We start from the raw sequence: 10,364 nt of genomic DNA, 5'->3' as shown, positions 1-10,364 counted from the left end.
ACTAGTTGGGAAAATTGCAGATATCATGATGGGGAAGACAACAATTCAAAAATATTTAGATCCAGGAATCCCCATTATGAAAACAACATCAATGGAATTGAAATACCAAACACATTGATTGATTTAGGAGCATCAATAAACATAATGAGCAAACAAAATATGGATAAGTTGAAACTTCCTAATCTTCAATACACACCAACATTGTTACAATTAGTAGACAGGTCTATATTTAAACCTGATGGTGTGTTAGAGGATATGTATGTATCCTTATATTCTTGGGAATATCCTGTTGATTTCATGATTTTAACACCCAAGAATAATTTAGGAGGACATCCATTAATTTTAGGAAGACCATGGTTAGCCACAACCAATGCTTTTATCAATTGTAGATTAGGTGACATGTTTATCTCAGATGGAAGCTCAACAAAGAAATTTACATTGTACCCACCAGAAAAAACAATGATAGAAGTAGAAAATGAAGAATGGATAGATGATGATAATGATATGCAACCTGTTTTCACTATTACACAAATAAATGAAGAAGATCAAATTTTAAATTCAATAGAAAATAATGAACCCTATTTATATTGTGACAATAGTCAAAACTTTCAAGAACAATGTAATATTGAATATCTATCATCTAGACAAATGTCTTTACATTTGGAAATTATTCAATATAAAGTTTTCCAGGGAAAATTTTGAATATCAATGAAAACTTGGAAGACTTACAGAAAAAGAAACTAGTAGAAATATTGCAAAAACACTCTTTTGTATATGCATGGGAATACACATATATGAAGGGAATTAATCCTAAAAATTTCATGCATCATATTTATATCGAAGAAAATTCTAGACCAGTTCAACAACCACAAAGAAGAATGAATCCAAACTTAAAGGAAATTGTTAAAGAGGAGTTCCAAAAACAGTTAAATGTAAATTTCATTTATCCAATATCAGAGAGTCAATGGGTTTCACCCCTAGTAATCGTTCCTAAAGAAAATGGAAAATGGAGAGTATGCATTGATTACGTGGAAGTGAATAAAGTTATTTTGAAAGATCATTTTCCACTTCCTTTCATAGATCAAGTTTTAGATACATTAGTAGGAAAAAAATATTTCTCATTATTGAATGGTTTTAGTGGGTATAATCAAATTCAGGTAGCACTTGAAGATCAAGACAAATCCACATTCACCTATCCATGGGGGAATTAAGCTTACCGAGTACTTCCTTTTGGATTATGCAATGACCTAGTAACATTCCAAAGAGCAGTACTAGGAATTTTCTCTGATCTTATTCATGATTGTGTTGAAGTGTATATGGATGATTTCATAGTCTATGGAAATTATTTTGAAGAAGCACTTGAAAATTTAGAAAAAATTCTCATAAGATGCAAGGAAGCAAATATTTCATTAAGTCATGAGAAATGTTTTATGATGTTTAATGAAGGAATTATTTTAGGTCACCATATTTCGGGAAATGGGATTAAAGTAGACTCATCTAAGATATATATTTTTCTAAATTATTAGTTCCAAGTTGTCAATGAGATGTTAGGATTTTTCTTGGTTTAACTTGATATTATAGAATATTTATAGAGAAATTCACAAAGATTGAATCTCCACTCTTCAAATTACTTACCAAACACTGTGAATTCAGTTGAAACTATGATTGTCAAAAGGTCTTTGAAACATTGAAAAAGAAGATCTTTGAAGCACCTATCGTAAAAGAACCTAATTAGAATTTGCCTTTTCATATATCAACTGATGCTTTAGACACAACTCTAGGGGTTGTGTTGGGAAAATAAGATCTCACTCCTTATGCCATTTATTATACCAGTAAAATTTTAACTCCTGCAGAGCTAGATTATACTGTAACTGAAAATGAGTTTTTAGTTATTATTCATGCCAATAATAAATTCAGACATTACATCACTGGATATGAAACTTTCATTCATACAGACCATTCTTCCATTAGATATTTAATGAAAAAACCAGTCACTAATGGCAGAGTAACAAGATGGTTGTTACTGTTACAAGAATTTAATATCACCATTCTAGACCGACCTGGAAAAAAAAACACAATCGTTGACATTTTATCTAGAATTTAAAATGATAACAATGATACACTTATAAAAGATAAATTTCCTGATGAGTATCTTTTTTCAATATCTACTAAATCACATTGGTTTACAGATATTGCTAATTATTTGGTTACAGGGAAGTTACCATCCTATTTGTTTCCTAGAGAAAAAAGAAGAATAATCCAAACAAGTGCATCTTATTCATGGATAAATGAAGAATTATACAAGACAAGACCAGATCTCATCATCCGAAGGTGTGTAAGAGAAGATGAAATACCTGAGATACTTAAAGCATGCCATGATGAACCATGTGGAGGTCACTTTGTTGACAAAATAACTACTTATAAATTCCTTCTCTTAGGATATTATTGGCCTTCTCTTTTTAAGGATGCCAAGGAATATGTTAAGAGGTGTGATAGTTGTCAAAGAATGGGGAAACCTATTCCTTCAAATGAAATGCCACTACAACCTCAGGTACTCATTGAACCTTTTGAAAAATGGGCTTTGGATTTTGTTGGACCAATTAATACACCTTCATATATATATATGAAGATACATATATATATATATATATATATATATATATATATATATATATATATATTCTTGTATGCATTGATTATGTTACTAAATGGGTAGAAGCTAAAGAACTTTCTTTTGCTACTGAAAATGTTGTAATTTCATTTCTTTTTGAGGATATTTTTACTCATTTTGGTGTCCCAAGAGAAATTGTGATAGATCAAGGAAAGAAATTTACATCTAGAGTAGTGCAAAAGATAGTGAAAGAATATAAAATTAAGCATCAGAAATCTACTCCATACCATCCACAAGAAAATACACAAGTAGAGTCTACCAACAAAGTGATTGAAGCGATCCTCACCAAGACAGTTCACTTGCATAGAAGGGATTGGACAGAAAAGCTTCTAGAAGATTTATGGGCCTACCGTACCACATGGAGAAGTACCATAGAACATACTCCCTATGAACTTGTTTATGGAAAGCAAGTCTTAGTTCCAATTGAGTTCCAAATTTAGACCTATAAGACAACAATTAAGTTGGGACTTGACTTATCAAAAGCACAAAAGCAAATAATGTGACAATTCAATGAGCTTGATGAGATAAGGAAAGATGCTATCCAGAAGACTAGTTTAGTCCAGCAACATATATCTAGATGGCACGATAAGTACATCAAAGAAGGAAAATTTCAGCAAGGAGACTGGGCCTTACTCTTTTATTCAAGGTTCAAAAACTGCCAAGGAAAGTTTCAAACTCACTGGCTTGGAACTTATGAGATTGAAAAAGATTTTGATAATGGAGCAGTCAGAATTAGGACTATTGATGAAGAAAAAGTTCCTCCCTTAGTGAATGGACGTTGACTCAGGATCTATCATAAGCCAATGACAAAGGAGGAGTTTGTCAAGATTTTCCAGAACAACTCTGATTTGAAGTTGGTCAAGAAGAATTATTTTTCTTCTCCATCTTAAAAAAAAACTTTCTTTTTCATATAACAATAAATAAATAAATAAATATGTACAAACATGAAAACCAACAATTGTTTTCATGTTTATATAGAAAATTCAAGGTAAAAACCAAGAATTCTTGGCATATTAAATTTTCTTTGTATCCCATTCTCTAGAATTCCATTTTTCTTGCATCCCTTTCTTTTAAAAATAAATGGCTACAAAATTTCTGATTTCCTGCATCTCTGAGAAATTTCTGCAGCCAATTTGATAGAAACTTCTAATGATACAATTGAAGGAATGACTGACTCCCTCCACTACAAAGTACTTGAAGACAACATAAAAATGGAAACCAAAGGTTAGCAAGCAAACAATTCAAAGGTATTCAACTCTTTAATTTAATAAGGATCAAAACATTACATAGATGAATCATATAGACATGGTACTGCCGGAAATAAATATCATTATTGCTAAGAGTTGATAATTTCATGTCAAATCAAGTATAATATGCCATTCACTCCCCGTCATTATAACTCATATCATGACTCACATCTTGATCCATTGATCTGATCGTCCAAATCATAAACATGAATACTCTTAATGGTTAGATTCTGCCACACTCCCTTATACTCTCACTACCTACATTCTCATTATTCCATCACTCACGCTCCCGGCCTTTCCACTATAAAAACCATATCAAGCCATCTTACCTTGTCAAACAAAAAAGTGTTAGAAAATTATATATTACGGAGCAATGGAACACATAAAATATTGTAGATATATAAACACAGTAAACGCACAAAACAAGAGAGACACAGATATACGTGTTTCACCCAGTTTGGGCTATGTCCACCTCGAAAATCCAGTCCTTCCTTTCTATTATCCAGCAAAATGAAGAGACACAACCTACAGCAAATCCGCTGTAATATCCTCTATTTTATATCACAGTCTCACCTCTATGTTTCTCTCTCACAGAATACACATCTATCACACAGCCTCAAATACAATGCCCTCATACAAAGAGAGGGGTTGCCTTCTAGGGAAAAAAACCCTAAACTAAACATAAGTTCTACCGTCAGATCATCCGCCTAATGAACGGCCCAGATTGACTAGAAATTACTATACTTTTACAAGGCAATTTTACATTTATTTTTGGCTTCGGGGGTGATGTCCCCGAGCCCCCGGACCCCCCAGTCGGGGGGGATGGGCCCCCCCGGACCCCCGCGGCGGGGACACCCCCTCGCGTGGAGGGGTGTACAAGACTTCCTGGGGTATACATCTGGCTGAAACAAAGACCTCTGAACAATCATGCTCCACACACAACAAAAAGTTTTTGAAATGAAGCTTCTTAGCCATGGGAGTGATAGTTAGAACAGAGCCAATGGGGAAGAAATTTGGAGGGGTGTCCACAGACAAAAGAATTATTGCAGAGGGCTTAGTGGCTAGAATTTATAGATAAATTTGATGGCTTCCACAAAGAAGTTACCAAATCCTTCACCAGGGCTTTTGATGGAGACAAAGTAGAGATAGGATACATCAAATTCACAGTGACAAATTTGTTTATAGCTGAAGCTACTAGACTACAGCGGATTGGAAAAAAATTATTAAAAAATAGAGGTATTGAAAGAGAAGAATCGAAGGTTTTCTTGAAGAAATCAAACATGGACACCACCATTTTCAAGAAGAGCATTCCAAGCACGACATTGAAAAGTAAGTGGAGGAATTTTCTTTTAATAATTCAAAAATTTGTTACCTATGAAGGAAGGTTTGGATGCATGTTTTTCTATCATTTTCGATTGTTAATGAATTTTCTTGAAGAAAATGAGATAAAACTTCCATATTTATTGCTTAATAGTTTAAGAAAGATGTCAAGAAATGTTCAAAGGAGAATTCAGCCCATAGATAATACAATGTATCATAATGATCTAGTCAAAATACTTGTTGAATTTCATCTCCAAAACATAGGTGATAATTGGGAAGGATTTTTAGTAAGGAGTGACTTTAAGGAGGATACTCATGAGCAGAAAAATAACAACAGAACTAAGAGAGGAAGGAAAATAAATGTTGATAGAAAACTGGAACAAGAACCACAACAACCATAGGAATTTCCAGAGGATGGCATCCCTCTTGCAGAAATTTTAGAGAAAATAAACAAAAGAAATGTTAGAAGGAAGAAGGCCAACAAAGAAACAAAGATCTTACCTCAAACAAAGAAGCCTAAAACAAAAAAGAAGAAAACTAAAAAGATCCTTGTTACAGGTCTAAGAAGGAGTACTAGACTCAATCTAGCAAAATAATTACCCTAAAAAAGTAAAGAGCATATTGATGTAGAAGAAGAAGAAAATTCAAGGGTAGAAGAAGATTCAAGAATTTCTTCGAGAACATCTCCAAGGGTTTCATCACCAACTTTCACCTCGCCTCCTCAGAGTCTAGGTCGAAGAACACCAGAAATTGATCCTGTGCAGCAAGAGATTTATGATTATATCGAATCCCTGGAGAAAATGGATGCAACAAGAACATCAATTCCAAATCAAGAGGAAGAAGAAGTCCAGTTTAATGAACCACAAGAACCTCCAGTAATCAATGTATTAAAACAAGAAATTTTTGAACTGGAGAAATTAAACAAGTACATTACAAATGAAAATCAAGACTTGAAAGCACAGAATGAAATCCAAATAGCTAATAGTGACAACCTCCTTTTACATCCAAATATGTGGTATAAGAAGAAAAGGAAATTGAAGAAGAAAAACAAGGCTTTAAAGAGACAAGTTATGAACTTTAAATACAATATCCTTATGAGAAAACCAAGGATGGGAGTGACTGGTAAGAAAGTGAAAAGGATAAATCTAGATGTACTGGCAGAGGTGTCCAAGGAAATGCAGTAATTAAATGAAGATATAAATTTTTTGTTTTGTATGAGGACATACAAAATATTGAGTGTGGGGGAATGTAGAGTTCCATAACAATTTATTTTCACACCCCTTTTCATCCATTTTCCTCTTTTCATCATCACTATCAACTCAATAAAATCAGTAAATGGTAGGTTTTGATCAGGTAAAAACTCTTATATGTCTTATTTTTCATATTCGTTAATGTGCCTTATTATTATATTAAAGAGAATTAGCTATAGAATTAACATGGTTCTATAGCTATTTTACAAATCTGCAGCTATCTCCATGGTTTGTGGGATTCTAGTGCACCAACGAAGCAAGGAAGCACATGGGTGATTGAGGATTCATATCCTCATGGATCTCCTCCTATTCGCTTGAGCCAAATCATTGAAGAGATCGCACAATGGAGAGGTCAAAGGCATGGGTCAAACACGTAGCAGTAGGAGTTCGAATGCATCATGATTATCCGATTTTCTTTCAACATAGCAAATCATCGAGATAACTATTTTTTGTTTAAGATTTGAATTTGAATAAGGATTGTTTGAAGTCATGTAGGAATAGAAGTCTCAAACTATTGATAATGCATTCTATATATAAACAATGATAGGAAGTAATAGCTAATCTTTGAAGAAACTATGTGAAACAACTTATGTTCTCGTATCTAATTGAAGTTGCATTTCTTGTTAATCGATGTGTATTTAACCATGATTTACACGTTTTGTTTTATGGAGGGCCCCTATAGGCATTAGAGGTCAAGTTTTATTCCATTTCTCTTCTGTTATCGCATTGCCATTTCGTTTTAACTTAGTTTCTTTAATTCACTGTTTTGATATTTCGTTATAGCTCAGTTAAATCTTGTTATTTCATTTTCATTTAAATTCCTTTGCAATAGTTTAATGGTTTAGTTTCCTTAGTGTTTTCACTTAATTGCAGTCAGCTTTAAAGGATTGTTTTCATGCTTTTAGAATCAGAATTTGTATATACTCTTTTATAATCGTTTGAATCTCAATACTTTATTTTCGCTACAACACGATTCTTAGATTAAGTTCATGATTTTAGAATGGTTAACATAAGATGTTTTAGAAAAGAATTGATTAATTCATAGATCTCTTTTGTTCCAAACATAATTCATTCAAAACTAGTCATAAGAACAATACTTAGTGTAGATAAGATCTGGTAGATTAGTCTAACAATAGCTCCACTTCCACTCATTAAATTGTAGAAGTCTAATTATAATATAATGCTTACAATAGGAACTTAGATAACAAAGAAAATCCCAAAAACAAATATAACCATCACCCTAACAAATTAAAAAGACTTCTAGCATATATATTGCACTTGCACTTCACAAGTTTACCAACTCTAGTCGATAATTTATGCTTGCAATTTAAGAACATTAAATTGATCAACCATGCAATTCTTGGCTAGACCTTTCCAAAGAGGCTACCTAGGCCACCTTTTTGTTCCTTCTATTGAGCATGCCAAGATGATTTGGGAGGAGTACTATAGTCAAGTGGTAGGTAACTTTGGTGTGAATAATATAGTAGTAGTAATTCAACAATATTTCAATTGGAAAAGATTCAAAAGGATGTCCTATGGTATATCAGATCATGCACGACCTATGCTATTACTAAACCAACCATCAAGAAGCATAGCTTGTATGCTCCTCTATCAACCCTAGACAATTCCTGGGAGTCAATCTCCATGGATTACATGTTAGTTTTTCGATCCACCAAGCATGGTAATGACTATGTGTTTGTGGTTATCAACCAGTTCTCTAAGATTCCATTTTAGCACCCTACAAGAAGAGTATCATAGTTGAATCCACTATTAAAATCTTCTTTGAGTGTGTTTGGGTTCATTTAGGGCTATCTCAAACATTTATTTCAGATAGGTATAACAGGTTTGTTAGCACCTTTTGTTCCAACCTATGGTGTCTCATGGATACTAAGTTGATCAAATTGATTGCCTTTCATCCCCAACTAGATGGATAAATAGAAGTGTTCAATAGGATGATTATGTATCTCTTACACATGTACAACTTCAAGGACCCACTTACATGGGATGAAATCCTCCCATATTTTTAGCATAGCTATAATAGAGCCCTCCACATCTTGATTGAACATAGTCCTTTTTAGGTGTTCCTAGGGTTCCAACCATTTTCCCCAATTAATATAGATATGCCCATTGCATCTGCATAGATAAAATCCTCCCATGCTTAGGTTGAGGTGGATATGGTAGTCAAATTTGTTGAGAAAATCCAACATCTCCAACAATAGGTCCATGATATCCTGCAAAAACGCAATGCCAAATACAAGCAAGGACATCACCAACACAAGGTTCCACATAAGTTTCAGGTTGGTGATAAGGTGTCGTTACATTTTAATGTAGGAGAATCCTAATAAAATGTGTATTTAATTTTTTGAATCTAAGGAGTCTTAGAAAATTCTAGATTTTATAAATTTGTATAAAACACTAGACTATGTAAATTTTAAAAACAATTTGTTTTAGGAGAAAGTGATGATAGGTTCTTACAATCAAGAGGCCTTCTCTCAACTTACTCCAAAAATAAAGTATAGGAATTATTTATTGAGAAATTATAGATCTTTCCTTCTCTAAGTGTAAATAGGAAGGTAATTCATTTGTTGGGACAAGCATGAAGGAGAAAAGGTCCCAAACTCCTTCATGAATAAATTTTTTTTTTCTGGTATATCATTTGGTTTTGGTTTGTTGTGGCATTGTTCCATCAATTTTGGTATCAATGTTGAATTTAGTGTGTGATATATTTAATGTGGAAAGGAATTTGATGTGCCTGAGAAAGCTATGCGTAATACACTACTGAAGGTGGAAGGAACTATGGAGAGTAATATTCTTAGATACTTGTGTGTAGCATTGAGGATGCATATAGGTTATGTAAGAGTTATCTTTATGGATATTGCATAGAGTTTGGATTTGCATTGAGACCTATGTGTGAAAATAGTGTTGCCTGCATGGAATATGCATGGAGTTTTTGGATTGTGCTTCATTGAAGTTGAATTTCCATTCCCGTTGTGATCTAAGGAAGACATTATAAATAATTTCAAGTCCGAAGTGGATCGTAGCAAGAAAGATCATGGTAAAATGTGATTAACAATTGTATTTGATAAAAGTCTGGTTTGAGGGGTCAGTAAGTCTCATAAGGTGTAATATTTTATATATTAGTATGCTCCATAAATTTTATCATAGAACCTTATTTTCCACTATGATTGTGATGCAACGAACAATGATAGGGGTTTTAATGTTGGGCCTTAATAATAACCAAATGTTGCCATCTAAAAGTAAATAAATACATTAAAATTAATAAATTGAGCATGTAGAGCTTGAGGAAACTAAGGAGATGGAATTGGTGAAGGAAGACTAACTTCCAACCAAATCTTACTCAAAGTAGTAAGAATCATAAGAACTAGATTAGATGCAATGATGATGGAACAAATAAGGAGAGATGACATTGGAAACATCAACAATATGGAAGAATCTTTAGAAGAAGAAGAATAATCTTATGTTGAAGAGGATACCCTAGTAGAGAAAATTATCAAAATAATTGCAAGATTGAGTACTAGACAAAGGTTGGAGGTACCCATGTAAGAGGGAAATTTAAACACTAAAGAGTTGAATAATTGGTGAATGATTGGATCAACGTTATTGAAAAACATTTCAAATATGAAAATGTAGCTAAGGAGAAAAAGGTGAAATTTGCAATGACCATATTCAAGGGACACACCTCACTATGGTGGAATAACTTGCAAGCATAGCGAAGAAGTAAAGGAAATAATAATATTACTAATTGGGATCGAATGGTGGTGAAATGAAAAGGTAAATTTTTGCCTCGATACTATCAACTAAATCTTTTCAAACAAATGTAAAATCAAGAAAAGAAATCAATGTTCATAAAAGAGT

The sequence above is a fragment of the Pinus tabuliformis genome, chromosome 3_2, assembly GCF_031772625.1.
Source record: "Pinus tabuliformis cultivar Carrire ecotype Pingquan chromosome 3_2, CPIR1, whole genome shotgun sequence".
NCBI classification, from domain to species: Eukaryota; Viridiplantae; Streptophyta; class Pinopsida; order Pinales; family Pinaceae; genus Pinus; species Pinus tabuliformis.
This window is presented reverse-complemented; position numbering follows the sequence as displayed.